Here is a 20,781-nt window from a genome sequence, read left to right as displayed (position 1 = left end):
TTAGGGAACAGTGATCACAATATGAAATTTTGAGAGGAAAAATTTTTGAGAGGGACCTGATGGAATGCACCCTCAGGTTCTGAAGGAAACAGCTGAAGAGATTGCAGAGGCAATAATGATGATCTTTCAAGAATTGATAGATTCTAGCATTGTACTGGATGACTGGAAAATTGCAAATGTTACTCCACTATTTAAGAAGGGTGGGAGGCAGCAGAAAGGAAACTATAGACCTGTTAGCCTGACATCAGTGGTTGGGAAGATGTTGGAATCGATTGTTAGGGATGAGATTACTGAATACCTGGAGGCACATGACAAGATAGGCCAAAGCCAGCATGGCTTCCTGAAAGGAAAATCCTGACTGACAAACCTGCTGCAATTGAGGAAATTACAAGCAAGATAGACAAAGGACATGTAGTAGACATGGTGTACTTGGATTTTCAGAAGTCCTTTGAAAATGTGCTGCATATAAGGCTGCTTAGTAAGATAAGAGCCCATGGAATTACAGGGAAGCTACTAGCATTAGCTGGTCAGCAGAAAACAGAGAGTGGGAATAAAGTGATCCTATTCTGGCTGGCTGCCAGTTACCTGTGGATTTCCATAGGGGTCAGTGTTGGGACCACTGCTTTTTACGATGTATGGCAGTGAGTTGGATTATGGTATTAATGAATTTGTAGCTAAATTTGCCGATGGTACAAAGATAAGTGGAGGAGCAGGTAGTGTCGAGGAAGCAGAGAGCCTGCAGAGAGACTTAGATAGTTTAGGGGAATGGGCAAAGAAGTGGCAAATGAAATACAATGTTGGAAAGTGTATGGTCATGTACTTTGGTGGAAGAAATAAACGGGACTTGGGAGTCCTTGTGCAAGATACCCTAAAGGTTAAGCTCCAGTCTGAGTTGGTTGTGAAGAAGGCAAATGCAATGTTGGCATTCATTTCTAGAGGTATAGAATGTAAGAGCAGGGATGTGATGTTGTGGCTCTATAAGGCACTCATGAGACCACACTTGGAGTATTGCGTGCAGTTTTGGGCTCCTTATTTTAGAAAGGATATACTGACATTGGAGAGGGTTCAGAGAAGATTCACGAGAATGATGCCAGAAATGAAAGGGTTACCATATGAGGAATGTCTGGCAGCTCTTGGGCTGTATTCCCTGGAGTTCAGGAGAATGGTGGGGGGGGGGGGGGTAATCTCATAGAAATATTCCGAATGTTAAAAGGCTTGAACAGTTTAGATACGGCAAAGGTATTTCCCATGGTAGGGGATTCTAGGACAAGAGGGCATGACTTCAGAATTGAAGGACATCCATTTAGAACCGAGATGCGGAGAAATTACTTTAGTCAGAGGGTGGTAAATCTGTTGAAATTGTTGCCCCGAGCGGCTGTGAAGGCCAAGTCATTGGGTGTATTTAAGGCAGAGATAGATATGTTCTTGATTAGCCAGGGCCTCAAAGGGTATGGGGTGTGGGAATGACTGGAAGAATTGGATCAGCCCATGATTGAATGGTGGAGCATACTCGATGGGCTGAATGGCCTACTTCTGCTCCTATATCTTGTGATCTTATGGTCTTATGATCACTACATTTTGTAGTCACTACTGTTTTGTGGTGACATTAGAGCTGAAGGATTTAGCCCAGAATCAAGCTGATGATACCATGATTGGCATAATGGATGGTTTTGTAATATGTGACATCCGGAGAGATCTCTGGATATTGTGGGTGGCCTCAGTCCAAGAATATCAGAAAATCAAGAGCTTTGAAGGGCATTCATGAAAGGAAAATAAGCCCTTTCCTTAAATGAATTGAGGAAGAAGTCAAGTAACTCTAAAGGTGCTTCATCCAGTTTAAAGTTGTGTGTTCCTTATTGTCTGACCTTTGATGGCCAAACATGACCTACTGCTTTGCATAAGAAAATCTGTTCGCCACTCCAGTGTCTAATGACCAGCATTTTGAAACTAGGTGTGACACAGGTGCAGAATAGGAGCTTTATACATATTTTCCAATAATAAGTCTTAATCCCCAAGGTTGAAATCGTATTCCTGTATGATTTCTTTTCTCTCCTCACATGCACCTGCTTTGCTTTTTTTTTGAACAGGGCTGCTAAATGAGGTGAAAGTGGACAATTTCATGCTTAGTTCTCACAATCACCAGGGTAAATGCTGCTTAAGCCCCTTATGTCCCGGAGCATGTGGGAGGGGGAGGGGCAAAGAATGAAAGAGAGAAGTCCCTCCCCACCCTATATGAAACTATCTGCAACAGCCAGACACTAGCCAGCCCTAGTTCTTGCCTGTTTGTTGTACCTCTGAATTCGAATTCACAACCTTTTTAATAGACTTGTTTAACGCCGTTATCAAATCACCCAGTGTTATCTTGCTGTTCCAGGTATGGCAGGTAATGCATGGTATTTTTACATGGAAATCAATGAAGTGACAATAGAGGAATAAAGGATGGTCTGGTGAAATTCATGGTTCATTATCCCGCACTCTTATTTCTTTGTAAAGTGGTTCAGTACACAGCTGTGAATGTTCTTGATTTGATTCTGAATATACAACGGTTTAAAGATTTACACAGAGCTTGATACAATCTCAGGGTTACCCACTAGACATGTGTGTATGTCTGACATTCAGAGTAGTGTGTAGGCGCATAGCTTTCTGTTGTGTTACATTCCACTATTTGCCTGGGTATATATACCGATTCAATCCTGAATGACCTTGTAGAAACTTGCCTGGTAAAGCTCATCATTTTGGTCCTGAAGTAGACCAGGAAATTCTAACTAAGAAAAAAACTCAAACTAATGGAGAGGCAAATAGGACAGGCTCGGGCAGAGGACTTAAGTGAAACACGCCAGGCAGCAATCTTCCACCTTGTTAGCAGAATATCCAACTTAGATTTGTTATCCACAGACTAATCTTCCCAGGTAGCTGACCCACATGTCAGAGAAAGCTTTCCTCAGATTAGTTGGGTTCCCTCGATTGGATTGAGATGAAAGGCAAAGGGGTTAGAGTTATTTATATAATGTTTTATTTTTGTATAATTATTTTATGCTTTATAATTGTTGAATGCTGTGTTTTGTTGCATGTCACTCTCTGACCAACTCAGCTGATTCCTGATATACTCTGTGTAAATGCATATGGCAAATAAAGTTGATTCTTGACTAATGAGAAATACACAGACCACCTTAGTTACATTAATGTAACTTTTAAGAGCTCCAATCATTTTTTAGTGATTTCTCCATTTTTCAATTCCGAGCTATGAGCATGATCAATGTGCTGAAAGATTAGGATCCTGTTATGAAAGGTTTTACAGAATGCATTCTTGACAGTGTCATATAAAAGATTGCTTGCATCAGATTGGAGAAGGGCATTGTGATGAATAGTCAGTTAATAGACAGAAACCAGATAGTAGAAATAAACAAGTTATTTTTAGAATGATTCTCTAAGCTACCCCTGGAGTATCAGGTGGATCAGTGTTCAAGTGTCAATTGTTTGCAATCTCTGTCAGCGCTTCAAATGAATAGGCAGAGTGTAATGCAACCAAGTTAGCGGATGATACTGAGCTTGGTGGGAAAATGAACAGCGGGAGGTTGCAAAAAATGTAGATCGGTTGAGTAGATGGATAAGAAGGTGCCAGGTGATGTAACGTGTTGAGAATTGAGGAATTTTCCACCTTGGAAGATAGAATGGAGGTCAGATCTTTTTAAAAATGAACTGAGATAGGCATGTAAATATCATGAGAAGGTACATCTGCTCTCACAGTAAGTTATCATGTTAGAACAGCACTAAATTAAGAAGGTAAGTAGTTTACCGATGCAACATGGAGTTATATACTTTATTAGTCTATTTCTTCTTCTTAAGTTCATCACTCCCACTTGCTAGGCCCCACGCTCAACCCTCCTCCTTTTGTAGCCAGGCTTGGATTTTTCCTTCAGGGAAATAGATCTGATTCTCCCTCAGATCTATTTGCTGAGAGAAAAATTTCCTCGCCAGAAGGGTATTTTCTCGGGAAGGAAGGATGTTTCCTTGGAAAAACAGTCAAAAACTATGGGTCATAGTTTCACCTTAAGGAATAGGACAGTTAGGACCAAAATAAGGAGAAATTTCTTCTCTCAAATGGAGATGAATCATTGGGACTCTCAACCTCGGAAGGAATGGAGGCACCCAGAAGCTTAGCAGCAGAAATCTTGCAGCTCAGATATTGATGTTGGGCTTATATAGAACTGGAGGCATTGCAGTTTGAAGTTTCCCATCATTCCTGTAAATTAGTCCCACTTCAGTGGAGAGTCCTTTAGAGGTGAAGTAAAATATTGGATTGAGAAGGACTGACACAATTGTTGAGGTAATGTAACGTCCTTGTTTGGCACCAGTCTGATTGGCTCTGCTGTGGATTCATTGGTTAGGATCATGGGTTACATGCTGTCATGATGCCAACATAAACCAGAGATGCAAACACAAGGAAACTCCCTCCCAGCACTTATCCTTGTAAGTGGAACAAGTGCTACACCTGCCCTTACACTTCCTCCCTCACCACCATTCAGGGCCCCAGAAAGTCCTTCCAGGTGAGGCGACACTTCACCTGCGAGTTGGCTGGCGTGGTGTACTGTGTCTGGTACTCCGGGTATGGCCTTCTATATATTGGTGAGACTGGGAGACCGTTTCACTGAACACCTATGCTCTGTCTGCCAGAGAAATCAGGATCTACCAGTGGCCACACATTTTAACTCCACGTCCCATTCCCATTCTGATATGTCTATCCATGGCCTCCTCTACTGCCAAGATGAAGCCACACTCAGGTTGGAGGAACAACACCTTATATTCCATCTAGATAGCCTCCAACCTGATGGCATGAACATTGATTTCCCTATCTTCCGCGAATGCCACCCTCCCCTTCTTACCCCACCCTTATTTATTTATTTATCTATCTATCCACCCAACCACCCATCTATTTATTTGTTTGTTTGTTTGCTTGTCCACCTATCTATCTATTTATTTATTTATCTATCTGTCTATTTATCTATTTATTTATCTATTTATTTATTTATTTATTTATTTATTTATTTATTTATTTATTGATCCATTTATCTATCTATTTATTTGTTTATTTATTTATTAATTATCCTTTTTTTCTTTTCTCTCTTTTTCTCTCTCTCTGTCCCTCTTACAATCACTCCTTGCCTGCTCTCCATCTCCCTCTGGTGCTCCCCTCCCTCTTTCTTTCTCCCTAGGCCTCCCATCCCATAATCCTCTCCCTTCTCCAGCCCTGTATCCCTTTTGCCAATCAACTTTCCAGCTCTTAGCTTCATCCCACCCCCCTCCTGTCTTCTCATATCATTTCAATCTCCCCCTCCCCCTCCAACTTTCAAATCTCTTACTATCTCTTCTTTCAGTTAGTCCTGACGAAGGGTCTCAACTGAAATGTCAACTGTACCTCCTATAGATGCTGCCTGGCCTGCTGCATTCTACCAGCATCTTGTGTGTGTCGCATAAACCAGAGACAGCTGAATTTGAAGATCTTGATTTAACATCCCCACTGATTATTGCAGCTGATGGCAAAAAAGCTCACGTTGATGATGCTCCTTGCATTCTTTTGAGATATGCATGAAATGAAGATCAGCTCTTTCTGCAATTAGAGGCCTGGACTCCACGCTGAGATATTGGCAGCAGCTTTTCAGCTACTGAGAAAAAGCAATTGATCTTCCTTCATGTGGACAGCTTGAGGATGGCTCTCTTATCGTGTCCCAACTGTCAGCAAGTTCCTGATCTTGCTGTCCTTGTCCATCCACCATCAGCTTAGTAACATAACATAGAGTCTCAGCTCCTTCTTGTCTCAGTTTCCCCACCCCATGAGGTACAGAACTTCTTTGCTTGAATCATCTCCTCCTCCTCCTCTTTTCCCTTGGGGTAAGGAAAGGATTACTTCCATTTTATTTCTTTGGATTCCAGAGTGACTGATGAGGTCAGTTTGGGGTCTACAAGTACACTGATAGCAAGAACAGAAGGTGCCAAACGAATGAGCAAATTTGGGAACTTGGACTGTTTCTGGAACTTTTGGACTCTCATGTGGTCCCAGTGAACAGATTCAGTGCTTTCCGTGTCTTTATTCTCCTTCTCTTTATTTCCTTTTAAATAGTCTTTGGTCAAGGATCTCCACAAACTAATGACAATGATACACGTTTTTGTCATGAACGCTTTGAGAATACCCTTCAATAAAATCACCTATCCTTCTGGTAGTCTGTTTCCATGAGGCCGCCCAGATTGATCTGCTTGCTTGGGAATCCACTGATCATGGTGAAGATGTGAACGCCCAGAGTGAGAATCACTCCATCCCAAACAACTGAGTAAAAGAAGTACAAAGGCATTGCAATCCTCCCACCATACCTCTTGGAGAAGGGTGCAGAGGGATCCTCCCAGACTACAGGCCTCAAACAGCATGGCCTCCATGATCAGGGAAAAATTATAGTTAAAGGGAACTAGAATTCTGATGTTATTCACCTTTCCACTTATTTATTTATTGTGTGTGTGAGTATTTCTATTTATTGATTTGTTGATTTATTTATTTATATTTATTTATTTGCTTGTTTATTTATTGAGATGCAGCACAGAGTAGGCCCTTCTGGCCTCACTCCGCCCAGCAACCCCTGACTTAACTCTAGCCTTATCGCGGGATAATTTACAATGACCAATTAACCTGTGATCTAGAATGTCTTTGGACCTTAGGAGGAAACGAGAGCACTCGGAGAAAACCATTTGGTGACAAGGAGAACATATAAACTCCTTACAGGCATTGGTGGAAATTGAACCCAGGTCGCTGGTACTGTACCGTGTTGAGTTATCCACTATGCTATCATGCCACCCTCAGTCTCCATAGCCCAGCTGTAGTTATGCTGTGGTTAATCCCACTTCTGTTAAACTCAAATTCAAATTACTTTCAAGAAATATCATTAATACTATTTCCTGGTCTTTCATTTCTCTAATCTTCCCTGCACAATACAGCAGCATTTATTCAGATTTTACCTGTTTCCATTCTTGCTCCATAAGACAGGTTATGAAGAAATGAACTCAACAACAATTGCCTAGACCTGTTTAGAAAGAATTTCACAGCACGTAGCTCATCTTGAAGTCAAATGAGTTTTCCAGTTGACACTCGTAAATAATTTTTACATTTCAGATAATTAAAGTCTGCCTGGATTTTGGCAGCCTATATGGGTGCCACTCACAAATCTGTCAACACTGCAGATTCAGAATAGGTGACTCATATTTAGAACAAGATGCATCTCACAGGTGAACTGCTCAGACTTTGCTGCTGTCTTGTATGCAACGTACAAATATAGTCTCTTTGGTAATTTGAAAGAATGTTGCAACAGCTCGCTGTAGGTATTGAGAACCCATTGGCGAAGTTTGTTCTTTTAAGCAGAACTGTCAAAGACAGGGCATATGCCATGTGAAAATTTATAGTGAGTAATTAGATAGCAGTCCCTCCTGTCCCATCTTCTACATTAGAAGGATTCAATGCGTTCATTTCCACATTTAGCATCATTTTATTTATTGATTTATTGAGATACAGCACAGGGCAGATCCTTTCAGACCATCAAGCTGCACTGCTTAGCAACCCCCAGTTTAACCCCAGCCTAATCTCTGGACAATTTGCAATGACCAATTAACCTATCAAGTGGAGGAAACCAGAGCTCCTGGAGGAAACCCGTGTCACCTAGTTTGGGGAACATGGAGAAGGATTAAATCCATCCTCTCATTCGTGGCAGGGTACTAATACTGGTCAGTCATGCTATTCAGTGTAACCTCAAGGGCACATTTCCATAACACGGGATTAAGTTACTGACCTAGTATCCTGAGTTCAAAACTCATCATGGCAGCTGTTGAATTTGAAATCATTTAATAGTTGGATTTCTTTCTGATGACTTTTGGAAAAAACCTAATTGGTTTATATATACTCAATATTATTTATTACTTTATCACTTTATTATTATTGTTATTATTATTATTATTATTATTATTATTATTATTATTATTATTATTATTATTATTATTATTTCTTTATTTTTTTCTCAGCTCAAGCTGGTAAAGCCCAGGTACAGACATAGCCAAGCACACTCATTTCTCAATTGCTAGGAACTTTCAGACTATTCTAACTGTGTTTAGTATTGTGGTTTTCTGGAGATTTCCATAAATATTGCTGTGTAGGCCTAATTGTTTAACACTGTTGTGTTGTGACTTTGGGATGATATGGCTATTACTATTGGGACAATGTATATACCCTGTCATGTTCCATAGTCTTTCAATTTCCTCTTCTAATTCAGCATATTTCTGGTGTTTTTCACTTACTGATCTCTGTTCCTGCATTGCCACAAAGTACCCCTCTGTTTCTGTGAAGAGGTCTCAAACTCTGAGCTAGACGTTTGACACTTCTTTGTTGACATCTAGCCTGCTCAGATCATGGGGATGTCTTCCATGGAGGGTCCTGCTCTTCCACTGGTTGACTTTTTTTCTTCCATAGTGATAATTTCTTCATTTCTTCTGATCAGAATTGCAATGTGCTTGCATGGAGCACTGAATCCTGTTTTTGTTGCTGAAAATATATCCTCAGAAGTTTTACCTGACTGCTGTGTAATTTTTTTAATGTTTGTTATTCCTCTTCCTCTTTCTGTCCTAGTTAGCATTAATCTGAGTGCATTGGAGTGCACATTATGATTTCTAAAATTTGTCATTTCAGTCTTTTATTTCTCTTTGTAAATTTTTCGGATCAGTTTCAGACTGATATTACACCAAAATCAGTTATTTTTCTTTTCGTATTTGTACAGTTTGTCATCTTTTGCACATTGGTTGTTTGCTAATCTTTCTGTGTAACCTTCTCATTGATTCTATTGTGGGTTTTTTTGTATCTACTGTAAATATCTGCAAGAAAATGGATCTCAGTAGTATATGGTGATGTACATACAAATTCCCCAAAATAATGCAAACAAAGGGCACCATATGGCCAAACATTCTGGATTTTTGTGAATGAAGACCTTGCAAAATGTGATTGTAAGCTGTCTGGTTTTATGGTTTTCAGCCTGAATATTTGTCCTGTAAAAAATAATAAGAGTATTCCTTGACTTTTTTGGCGGTGTCCACATTATCCATGGTCAAAGGCAGTGAACATCACCAATGGGAAATATGTTCTCCATTGTAGATTGTTCTCATTTGACACTCAATTATGTTGAAGGGACTAATGCCACAAATAGAGCCAGATGTTAGAATGGCAGAAAGACATTAATGATCAAATGGGCTTTATAACAGTTAATTCTTCCAGATTTATACAATATAAATGCTAAAATTTATATTTACGAGTTAACTTGTAGGAGTTAGTTTCATGCTCCCAGATCAATAGTCTGGCCCTAACGTTATTAAACCAGTTATTTTTATAGTGGGTACCCAATGAATCAGTAGCCCTACTTCATGCATTTTGCCCTTGCAATAGGATTTCCAAGCAATGATAATATTTTAATAACCAGACATATTCATTATATGGAAAAAAGCATGAATCCTTATCACAATTAATCTGATACATATTTTCTTGTTTTACCTCTTGTCTCAGATTGCAGATGTCATTGTGTGATTAATCAGCTGATGCACAAGGGATACCAAGATTTCATAAGTGACAACAATTGGTGAAATTTAGCCATCTCCTCTCTCATGCCTTTATTCAGTATGTAGTGTATATGTTACAACTCATTGCTGCGGGCAATTCAAATGAAATGAGTCTATAATCTTCCATTGCAATTACCAATATGGAGCATGAAGTGAAGGATCAGAATATTTCATATTGGTTGTTTGTTATTCTTGTTTGTTTTTCATTGATTCTATTGTATTTCTTTACTCTGCTGTGGATGCCTGCAAGAAAATGAATCCAGTGATAGTATAGGGTGACGTGTACTGTATGTATATTGATAATCAATTTACTTTGAACTTTGAATCAGGTTTATTATCATTGATTGACATTGTGAGATCTATTGATTTATGATAGCAATACAGTGCAATGCACAAAAATTACTTCGTTAAAAATAAATAAATAGTGCAAAAACGTGACAATAATGTTTCACCAATGGTAGGCAGTAGTCTCTTATTAGAAAAGATATCTGTAACATTAGTCTCTGTTGAGAGACTTAACAGTTCAAGAGTTAGCTCCTAACTGCATATGTAAATGGACCCTGCCACCCATTTGTTGTGCTGTTGGGAATGAGATTTACTCTCACACCTCCACAACTCACTCTTAACATAATAACATCCTCTTGAACTCATGCCATGCCCAGTTCTCTGTTGTACCTTCTCACTATCCTCCCTGACTAATCCCTGGGACCACTGTATCATTCTGTCTAGTGTTCTGAACAAACATACTGCACTATCCTTAGCATTATATGCTGGTTGTTATCTACTCTAAATTCCTCAGTTTCAGGAGACAGGTACCTGGGTGACTTGTGGTTGAGCCCACTAATGGAATGGCAATTCTGGATTTGAGTGTTATATAATGATGCAGATTTGATTAGAAAGTTTAAGGTAAAGGAACATTTCAGAGGCAGTGATGGAATAGTAGTCGGCACAGACTAGAAGGGCTGAGATGGCCTGTTTCCATGCTGTAATTGTTATATGGTTATATTGAATTCAACCTGCAGTCTGAGAAGGGGAAACTAAAATTGGATGTATCAGTACTACAGTGGAGTAAAGGGAATTACAGAGGCATGAGAGAGGAACAGGCTTAAAATTGATTGGAAGGGAGCACTAGTCAGGGCGAAGGCAGAACAGCAATGTCTGGAGTTTCTAGGAGCAGTTCAGAAGGTGCAAGAAAGATGCATCCTAATGATGAAGCGTTATTCTAAAGGGAGGATGAGGTGACTATGGCTGACAAGAGAAGCCAAAGACAGCATAAAAGTAAAAGAGAGGCAGATAACACAGCAAAATTAGTGGGAAGCTAGAGAGGATTGGGAAGCTTTTAAAAACCAACAGAGGGCAATTAAAAAGCTATAAAGAGAGAAAAAATGAAATATGAAGGTAAGGTAGCCAATAATACAAAATATGATACAAAAAGCCTTTTTTTTCCAGATACATAAAGAGTATAAAAGAGAGGCAAGAGTAGACGTCAGATGGCTGGAAAATTATGCTAGATAGGTAGTAATGAGAGACAAAGAAATGGCGGGGGAATTTCATAAGTATTTTGTGCCAGTCCTCAATGTGGAAGACAGAAGCAGAACACCAGAAATATGAGTGTCGGAGGCAAAAGAAAATAAATTATAGGCCAATTAACTTGACTTCTATGGTTGGAAAGATGTCGGAATCTATTTTAACGGACGAGGTTTTGGGGTACTTGAAGGCACATGACAAAATAGGCCAAAGCCAGTATGGCTTCCTTCAGGGGAATTCTTACCTGAGAAATCTGTTTAAATTCTTTGAGAAAATTACAGGCAGGATAGACAAGGGAGAGTCTATGGATGTTCATTTGGATTTTAAGAAGTCCTTTGGAAAGGTGGCACACATGAGGCTGCTTAACAACATAAGAACGCATGGCATTACGGAAAAGATACTACCATGGATAGAAGATAGGCTGACTGGCAGGAGGCAAGGAGTGGGAATAAAGGGAGCCTTTTCTGGTTGGCTGCTGGTGATTAGTGCTGTGCCACAGGGTTCAGTGTTGGGAATGTTTTATTCATGTTATATGTAAATGATTTGGATGACGGAATTCACGGCTTTGTGGACAGGTTTGTGGATGATACAAAGATAGATGGAGGGATGGGTAGTGTTGAGGAAGCAGGATCTGCAGAAGGAACTAGACAGTTTGGGAGAATGGGTAAAGAATTTGCAGATGGAAAACAGTGCCAGGAAGTGCATAGTCATGCACCTTGGTAGAAAGAATAAAGGCATGGATTATTTTCTAAATGGAGAAAAAATTCAAAATCAGAGGTGCAAAGAGACTTGGGAATCCTCATGTAAGATTCCCTAAAGGTTAACTTGCAGGTCGAATCGGTGGTAAGTAAGGCAAATGCAAATGAAATATTAGAATTCATTTCCAGAGGACTTGAATACAAAAACAAGGATGTAATACTGAGGCTTTATAAGGCATTGGCCATACGGCACAGAGTATTGTGAGCAGTTTAGGACCCCTTATCTGAAAAAAAGATCCACTGGTATTAGAGAGGGTTCCGAGGAGGTACACAAGAATGATCTCGGGAATGAAAGAGTTAACATATGAGGAGAGTTTGATGGCTCTAACTTTCCTGTAGTGAGGGAGTTTAGGGGCAGAAGGCACATACTCAGAATAGAAGGACATCCTTGTAGAACAGAGAAGAGGAAACATTTCTTTAGCCAGAGGGCAGTGAATCTATGGAATTCATTGCCACAGATGGCTGTACAGGTCAAATCAGTGGGTATATGTAAGACAAGAGGTTGATAGATCAATAGGTAATCAGGGTGTCAAATATTACAGGGAAAAGACAGGAGCATGGGGTTGAGAGAGATAATAAATCAGCCATGATGGAATAGCGGAGCACTCGATGGGTCCGATGGCCTAACTCTGCTCCTGTATCTTATGGTTGATCCCAAATCCCAATGCTGTACAAATGTTCTCATCTCCATCTCAGCAAGCAGCCCAGGAGGATTGACTATCACATTTCCGGCCACCAAAATGTTTACTGCCCTCTCTTTCCTCCTGCTGTTTTGGTGCAACCCAATGGGCACAGAGGAACTTCTGTCCTTCTGTCTCGTAGTTACAGGCAGTAGGATCAAATACCAATGATACGTAAAAAAACCACAGGCTCCTGATCCACTCATTAGTTAATCCAGATAGGAATCACTAAATGCACAAAACCCAAACTTGTTTCACGATTGTGCAATATCATTAACTACCAGAGACTGAAACATTGTTCCGAAATGCTGTGGACAAATACAGAAAGGAACAATTATTATCTCATGGTGAGAAATGAAAACCTTTGTTCTCAGGGTTGCCTCAATGAGCTCAGAAAGCTGGCTGGAATCTCTATCGATTTCATCTTTCCACCAGCATGACCTGTAGAGATAAACTTAGTTTGAAGAAACAGTTTTGTTATGTTAATGCACTGCTTAGTAATCCAAGTTTAAACAGTCTTTTCAAAGTTTGCCAAGAGATGTTCAGTACGAATGATAAAAATGCTCAGGTTATTCATAAGACAACACTTTGTCTCTTTGATTCATATGCTTGGCACCTATTTCATAATGACACAATCATCTGTTTTGTAAATATTATATTCAAAAACTTGAACCGGAACTATGTTAGTGTGGATAGCACAAGTCATAAAGTCTGATGTCTATGGAAAGGCATCCTTTTGTTTTGGGTTGAATGGACTGAGCTCAGTGTTAAGGTAGCAGCCCTCATGTGGACCTTGTCATTCGTTCCATGAGAATCTTCCGAAGGTTGGGTATCGTAGACGTCTTTTGTGCATTTTTGCTGTGATCTTTAGCCTGCAGCCTCCTGAGGTTTTCAGAACTGCTGAAATCATCAAACAGTTCAGGAGACCAATCGTATGAACTTAAACAGGAGCAGGAGTAGGCCATCAGTCCCATCGAGTCTGCTGTCATTCAACTGGATCAGGCTGTGGACTCAGCTTCACCATCCTATCTTTTCCCCATAACCCTTATTGCCCTTGCTATGCTACAATATATTTTAATGATGTCTTAAATATATTTTAATGAGGCAGCCTTTAATGATTCCCTGGGCAGAAAACACCACAGATTCACCCTTTTCTGGGAAAAGCATTTTTCCTCATCTTCATCCTAAATCTATTCCCCTAAATCTTGAGGCAAGTACTAGACTCAATTATCAACAGAAACGATTTTCCTGCCTATATCTTTTCTATCCCTACCTTAATTTTATACATTTCTGTAAGACTCCTTCTCAGTCCACAGATTGATGAATGCCCACAGGTAACAAAAAGGGGAAGAAAAAGTAATGTCTATCACAAACTTTCTAACTATTTTAACCATTATATAAAGTGAAATGAAATAAACATAAAAGATGTGTTTATTTAATATTTAAAATCTTTATTAATCTTTATGATTTTTATTATTCAAGGAGGAAACATTGTTTTATCATTCTAGAGCCTGAGAGGCTTTTCAAGCTTTATTACCATGTAGTACTCAATCGAAAGAGTCAATTGCACCTGACTCAACAGTGCTTAACATTTTTTACAGGGACAATTGTGCATTAAATTTGCAGATCATATAAATTCCTCAATTCTATCTTGACTGAGTCAATGAAGACTCCAACAGCACACACTGAGGGGGAATGGAATATCACCAACACTAATGTCCTGCTAGAGACACAAGAAACCACAGATACTGGAATCTGGAGAAACAAACAATCTGAGGGAAATCAGTGGGTCAGGCAGCATTGGAGCGAGGAAATGAATTGTCTGTGGTTTGGCCCAAAACCCTGCACCAAGTCCTGATGTAGGGTTTGGGTCCAAAATATCAACAGTTCCTTTCCTCCCACGGATGCTGCTTGACCTGCTGACCTCCTGCTGCAAATTGCTTGCTGCTCCAACAGCAATGAACTTCACATTCAAATGTGCAAGTGCAGAACTCAGAATAGTGGCAGCAGAAATGGACAAAGCCAAAGCTGTCAGCATCACAGTTCTGGTACAATGTGATCGCTCAACATAGAATTCAAGTTCCAGGATTGCAAATGTTCACCAGCATTTTGTGTGTGTTGCACTGAAAATGGAAAGACCAGTCTGGAGGACAAAATGGTTTTGGCTGTAGAGATCACCACTTCCACTTGATGATTGGGTGATCTGAGAGGCGAGTGAGATGAGTAAGGCACTCTCAGATTTTCCTGTCATGAGTTCTGGCAAAGCCCAGTTCAGAATTTATCCAAGCTGATGTTGAGTTTTCCTCTAAGAACGAAATTGTAAAAGTTTATAGAAGAATGTGCCTACCGCAAATTTGCACAGTCTTCTCTGAACCCAAGGAAACTTGAAGAAATGATTTACAAAATCATTAGACAATTTTCAGTGTTAGTCCATAATTTCAAGTCTTAAATCTGAATTTACAGAATGCAAATTCACTGATTCATGTAGCTGTCTTAACACACCCATACACTTCTATTTATGTTCGCAATCAAATTTAAGTTTTTCTTTACCTTTTCTACCCTTTGGGAGTTTCCTAACATAAAGTAGGCATGTGGCAATTTGGAATGCCTATTAGATTGATTGATTGGTTGTATATGAAAAACCATACGAAGTTCACAATTCTGTGGAAGCCTAAAATTGTTTTGGTTGTTTATGGTTAATTGCCTGGAGAAATTTAGTCACAAAATAAATGGGCAATTAATCAAAGCATGCAGTCCAAATATTAACAAATGAATTGGTTTATGGAGGGTTAATTTCCACAATAACCTTCATTCATTTGAATAACTTCCATAAATTGAATAGTTTTAATGGGAAAATTTTGACTTATTGTACAATTCAGGATAAACAGTGAACGTATAAAGCTGCCAAAATGGGTAGTTTATGGTCTGCCACACGGATATCTCAGCATGTATTCATTGTGTTTTAATAAAATTTTCACTTAGAGTAGAATTGTAGCAGACAACATTGGGATGAGATCATGCTCGTCATTTCACTTAAACCTGCAATAAGGAGCAAATGCCAAGGACTGTGATTAAGTGCAACATGGTTTCCTTCAACTTGAACATCGGTACAGAAGAAACAACAATAGTTCGGTCAGTTCACCTTTAATGTGGGTATATGTTGATATTCATAATTATTGAGTGACAACTGGCACAAGAGTACTATAGAAACAAACATACACTTTATTAGGTACCTGTTGTGCCTAATAAAGTGGCCACTGGGCATGCCTTTGTGGTCTTCTGCTGCTCTCACCCATGCTTGATGTATTGAAGAAATGCTCTTCTGCACACTACTGTTGTAGCGCATGGTTAATGCACTATCATTCCATGGTCAAATTTGCTGAGATCACATTTCTTCCCCATTCTGGTGTTTGGGCTGAATAACAACTGAACCTCTTGACCATTTCTGCATGCTTTTTATGCATTGAGTTGCTGCCACATGACTGACTGATTAGATGTTTGCATTATGGATCAGGTGTTCAAGTGTACCTAACAAAGTGGCCACAGAGGGTAGAACTGAAACAGGGAAATTGAGGCCACAGTGGTTTATTGTGAGCTCAGTTCCATGCTTCACCACTGTAGTGCTATAATTGGCTGGAGTGCACTGCCTGGATGAAAAAGAAATTGTGAATGAGGGAGTAACCTCCTTTTCAATGGGGAAAGAACCCTTGTGAAATGGTCCTGGTGTTGTTAAGGTGGAACAAGTGTGCTTCATAACCCAGTCTTGAACCGTGGAAATCACCCCAAGCTATTTTCATTTCATCTGGAGTTCAAAAATGGGCATGTCCAAAGGGATGTGAGAAAGGGGATCTACAAAGGGGTGAAAATACTCCTAATGCAACTCCATTCTGTTGGCAAAATTAGTGAGTGGGAGCACCAAACTGGAATAGAACCTGGAATGCAAAAATCAAGTATCATCAAGAGCTGATATTCAAAGGATGGACCAAATTTTCTTGCTGTGGGAAGTTCCATTCAGATAGACCACAGTGCACCTTTTGTCCATTGTAACAATGCTCCTGTGGATAAAGATTTTTGACCATAAGTCAATCAAGCAGTTGTGCTCATGAAATGTCAACCTGACTTTCCAAGCAGTCTACCAAAGCCAATAGCCAGAGTGACTTATCAGCAGAACTTTCAAACAAGCAGAAAGCCTTTACTTGGCTGGCAGAGTGAATTAACCTTTCTGTGCACAGCCGAGATTTCATCCCCCTGCACACTACCTTGACGTTGCTATAGCACAAATGAGAGAGTCCCCCATCTCCTCGTGGGCTGCACGTTTGTCAGAGCTGTCTGGGAAAGGGTGCAGTGGTTTATTTGGAGTCCACCCTGAGCAGCTGTGTAACACAAGACTGAGTGCTCTATGAGCTGTTCCCAGGGACAGACAATAGGGAAACGACAATGCTTGGGGGAAGATTACCAACTCAATGAAAGTTGCAATGTGATCTGCCTGAAACTTGCTGGTCTTCAGGTGCAAATAATTTTCCATAGTTCAGTGCTGTCAACTGGAATGTCCCAAGGTCAGCAGAATGTGCTGAAGGAGACTCTGCAGACAAATGCTGCAGTCTCAGTGAGGAATAGACCAAAGTATAGCACCCTCCCGTCAATGGGCACAGAGGAGCTGGACTGTATTTTGCTTAAACTCATCATTGATGAAATGTTTAGGGAGTAAAACATCAGTGGTTTGCTGATATATTGTACACATTTTAAGGAAATGCAATGAGGCATTTGTACAGTGAATGGAGACAATGCAATGTCCCATGTTAGAATACTGTACACTTTATGAATTAAGTATATTTTTATTGTACAATTGTTCAAGATTGTTCAATGTCGTTTCCAGTACACAAGTGTAAAGGAGAACAAAATAATTGCTACTCACAATATGATGCAGCACAAAAAACAGAATAAGGAACACAATAATAATAAAGTTCAAAGTAAAGTTTATTATCGGAGTACATACATGTCACCACATACAACCATGAGATTCTTTTTCTGTGGGCATGCTTAGCAAACCTATAGAATAGTTACTGTAAGCAAAATCTGTAAGCTGTAAACATCAGGAACTATAAACTGTAGATATAAATAAACTGCAGATATAAATAAATAGCAATAAGTAACGAACATGAAATCATATGATTAAATAGTCCATAAATGAGTGTAGCTAACATCTTTTGTTCAAGAGCCTGATGGTTGAGGGGTGGTACCTGGTGGTTCGAGTCCTGAGTCACCTGTACCTTCTACCTGATGGCAGCAGTGAGAAAAGAGCATGACCTGGGTGGTGAGGGTCTTTGATGACGGATGCTGCTTCCCTACGGCAACATTTCGTTTAGATGTGCTCAATGGTTGGGAAGGTTTTACCCATGACACACTGGGCTGAATCCACTAAGTTTTGTAAGATTTTCCGCTCAAAGGCATTGGTGTTCCCATTCCAGGCCATAAAGCAACCAGTCGGCATACTTTCCACCACACATCTATAGAAGTTTGCTAAGGTTTTCGATGACATGCAGAATCTCCGCAGACTCCTGAGGAAGTAGAGGTGTTGTTGTAGTTTCTTTGCAATTACGTTATATGATGGTCCTATGAGAAAGCTAATTTAAAGCTACTGACCCTCTTCACCTCTGATCCTCTGATAATTACTGGCTCATAGACCTCTGGTTTCCTTCTCCTGAAGTCTACTATCAGTTCCTTGGTCTTATTGACATTGAGTGAGAGGATGTTGTTATTATACCACTCAGCAAGGTTTTCAATCTCCCTCCTGTATGCTGATTCATCCTTTGATACAGCCCACAACAGTGGTGTCGTCAGCAAATTTGTTTACAGTGTTGCAGCTGCACTTAGCCACACAGTAATAGGAGTAAAGCGAGTAGAGCAGGGGGGCTAAGTACAGATCCCTGTGGTACTTCTGTGCTGATAGAGATCGTGGAAGAGATGTTTTTGCCAATCCGAGCTGACTGGGGTCTACAAGTGAGGAAATCCAGGATCCAATTGCACAAGGGGTTATTAAGGCCCAGGTCTTGGAGTTCACTAATTACTTTTGAGGGGATGATGGTGTTAAATACCAAGCTGTAACCGATAAAGAGCATTCTGATGTATGCATCACAATAAAAATAAACACAATATAAATACAAAATACATATAATTAGCTTATAAGCATAGATTGATATTCCCATAAAGTGACACATATGTGCCTGTAGATAAGGTGACTTTTCATTCGCAGAATGAAAAGGATCTGTTCCTCCTGCTGTCTTGAAAACTTGAAATGAAATCACTCCTTTACCTTCTATGCTCAGAAAATAAAAAAAATCCTATTTAACGTGAAAACAAAATATTGTGGGTGTTGTAAATCTGAAAGGATGGCAGAAGCCGCTGGAAATGCTCAATGGTTTGGACGACACCTGTGGGGAAAGAAGCAGTGCTGATGTTTCGGTTGCTTTCCTTGATAATTGTCCCATTACCAGTTCTGCTATCCTCCATGCAACGTGGTGCCTGTGTCTGTGAGTGTGTGTGTGTTTTTTTTTGCCATCACTATACCTCGGAACACACGCTAATAATTTCCTGTGTCTGAAATACGGCTGAAAAAGGAAACTCAAACAAAAAGGCTACTGCAACTTGGAATCCCTTTCGGATTTCTTATCTTGGAACTCCTCCAAATGCAGTTGGCAATGGACAAGTAGACAAAGAACCCGGAAACCAATTTTACAGTGGTTTTCTTTCATGTGCTTTTGTCGACTGTGTTGAATGATAAAAATAACAACAATTTCAGCTCTTAATCTGTTCCGGTCGGCACCACAGCCTTCTCACAAAGTTCCGAGTACATTTTTATGATAGTAATCTGGAATGATTTGGAAAACATGGACAACTGCTACAGCAAGAAATACTGCCATTTTCAAAGCATGTGTAAAAAAAAAGGTTTTATGAGAATAAAAGTTGCAATTTATAACAATCATTTATAGGAACACAAACTTGAGAGTTTAGGGGAGTTTTAGAATCCAACGCAGAATTGCTATTTTACCTTCTATGGCTACGAGGTAAATACAAACAGTAAGATGAATAATTCATACCATTAAGAGTCCTGCTGAAGTTAATTGCAACACATTGATGACATTCTTATCTCAGTGATCAAAAGTTTAATTGCTGACAGTGCCTGTCACTAATAATTGCCCCTAATATTTATTATATTTACATGCCAAAATAACAGCAGGAAATAGATATTAAAAACATCCCCAGATTTAATTCTGGAAGCTCTATTTTGGGTAGAAATTGTTCAAGCACAGCCTTGTGGATTTTAACCAGTACACGGTGTGAACAATGCCAGTGGATATTTTAAAGCTATGTTGTAGCCAAGGAGAAATTATAATTTTACTTTTTTCAGTTATCCTGTAATTGACACTTCAGCATTTCTTTTTACAATACTTGAGACTGCATTACTACCTTTGGACTGTTCTGTTGATTTGTGCTTCTTCTTATATTTATTATTACCATTTCAAGTTCAAGTTCAAATTTATTGTCATCTGACTCTATATATTTTCAACCAAATGATACAACATTCCTGTGGACCATGGTACACCCACAACTATATATCGTACACAGCACATAAACCAAAATATTATCATAAATAAATTAATAGAATATAATTCAGAATGCATGTAGTGTGCAGCACGGTCAAACACTAAACAGCTCGCTGTCCTAGTGACGAGACCTCGGTGGAGGCAGAGTTTCACAACTTGAGGGAAGAAGCTCTTACCCAGTCTGGCAGTACCCAATCTGGAAGTTCTAGCCCTGACGCTTATGTACCTTATTCCTGAAGGTAATGGGTCAAAGAGTTTGCAGAAGGGGTGGTGAGGATCCTCAGCAATGATTCGGGCCCTTCGTCTACAACGCTCCTGGTAAATGTCACAAATGGGGGGGGGGGGGGGGAGGGAGAGCTCTCGGTTCTTTCTGCCAGCCTCTGCAGGCGCTTGTGGTCCGTTGCCTTGCAACTTCCGTACCACCCAATGATGCAGCCAGGCAGGACATACTTGATGGCGCTTCTGCAGGAAATTGGTAGAATAGGGGTGGGGAGCCTTGCACGCCTCAATCTTCTCAGAAAGAGAAGCCTTCTTGACTATTGAGAAGATTAGATCGATTTTGTACTCTTTACTCTCTCC

This window comes from Hypanus sabinus, chromosome 23 (assembly GCF_030144855.1).
Source record: "Hypanus sabinus isolate sHypSab1 chromosome 23, sHypSab1.hap1, whole genome shotgun sequence".
NCBI lineage: Eukaryota > Metazoa > Chordata > Chondrichthyes > Myliobatiformes > Dasyatidae > Hypanus > Hypanus sabinus.
This window is presented reverse-complemented; position numbering follows the sequence as displayed.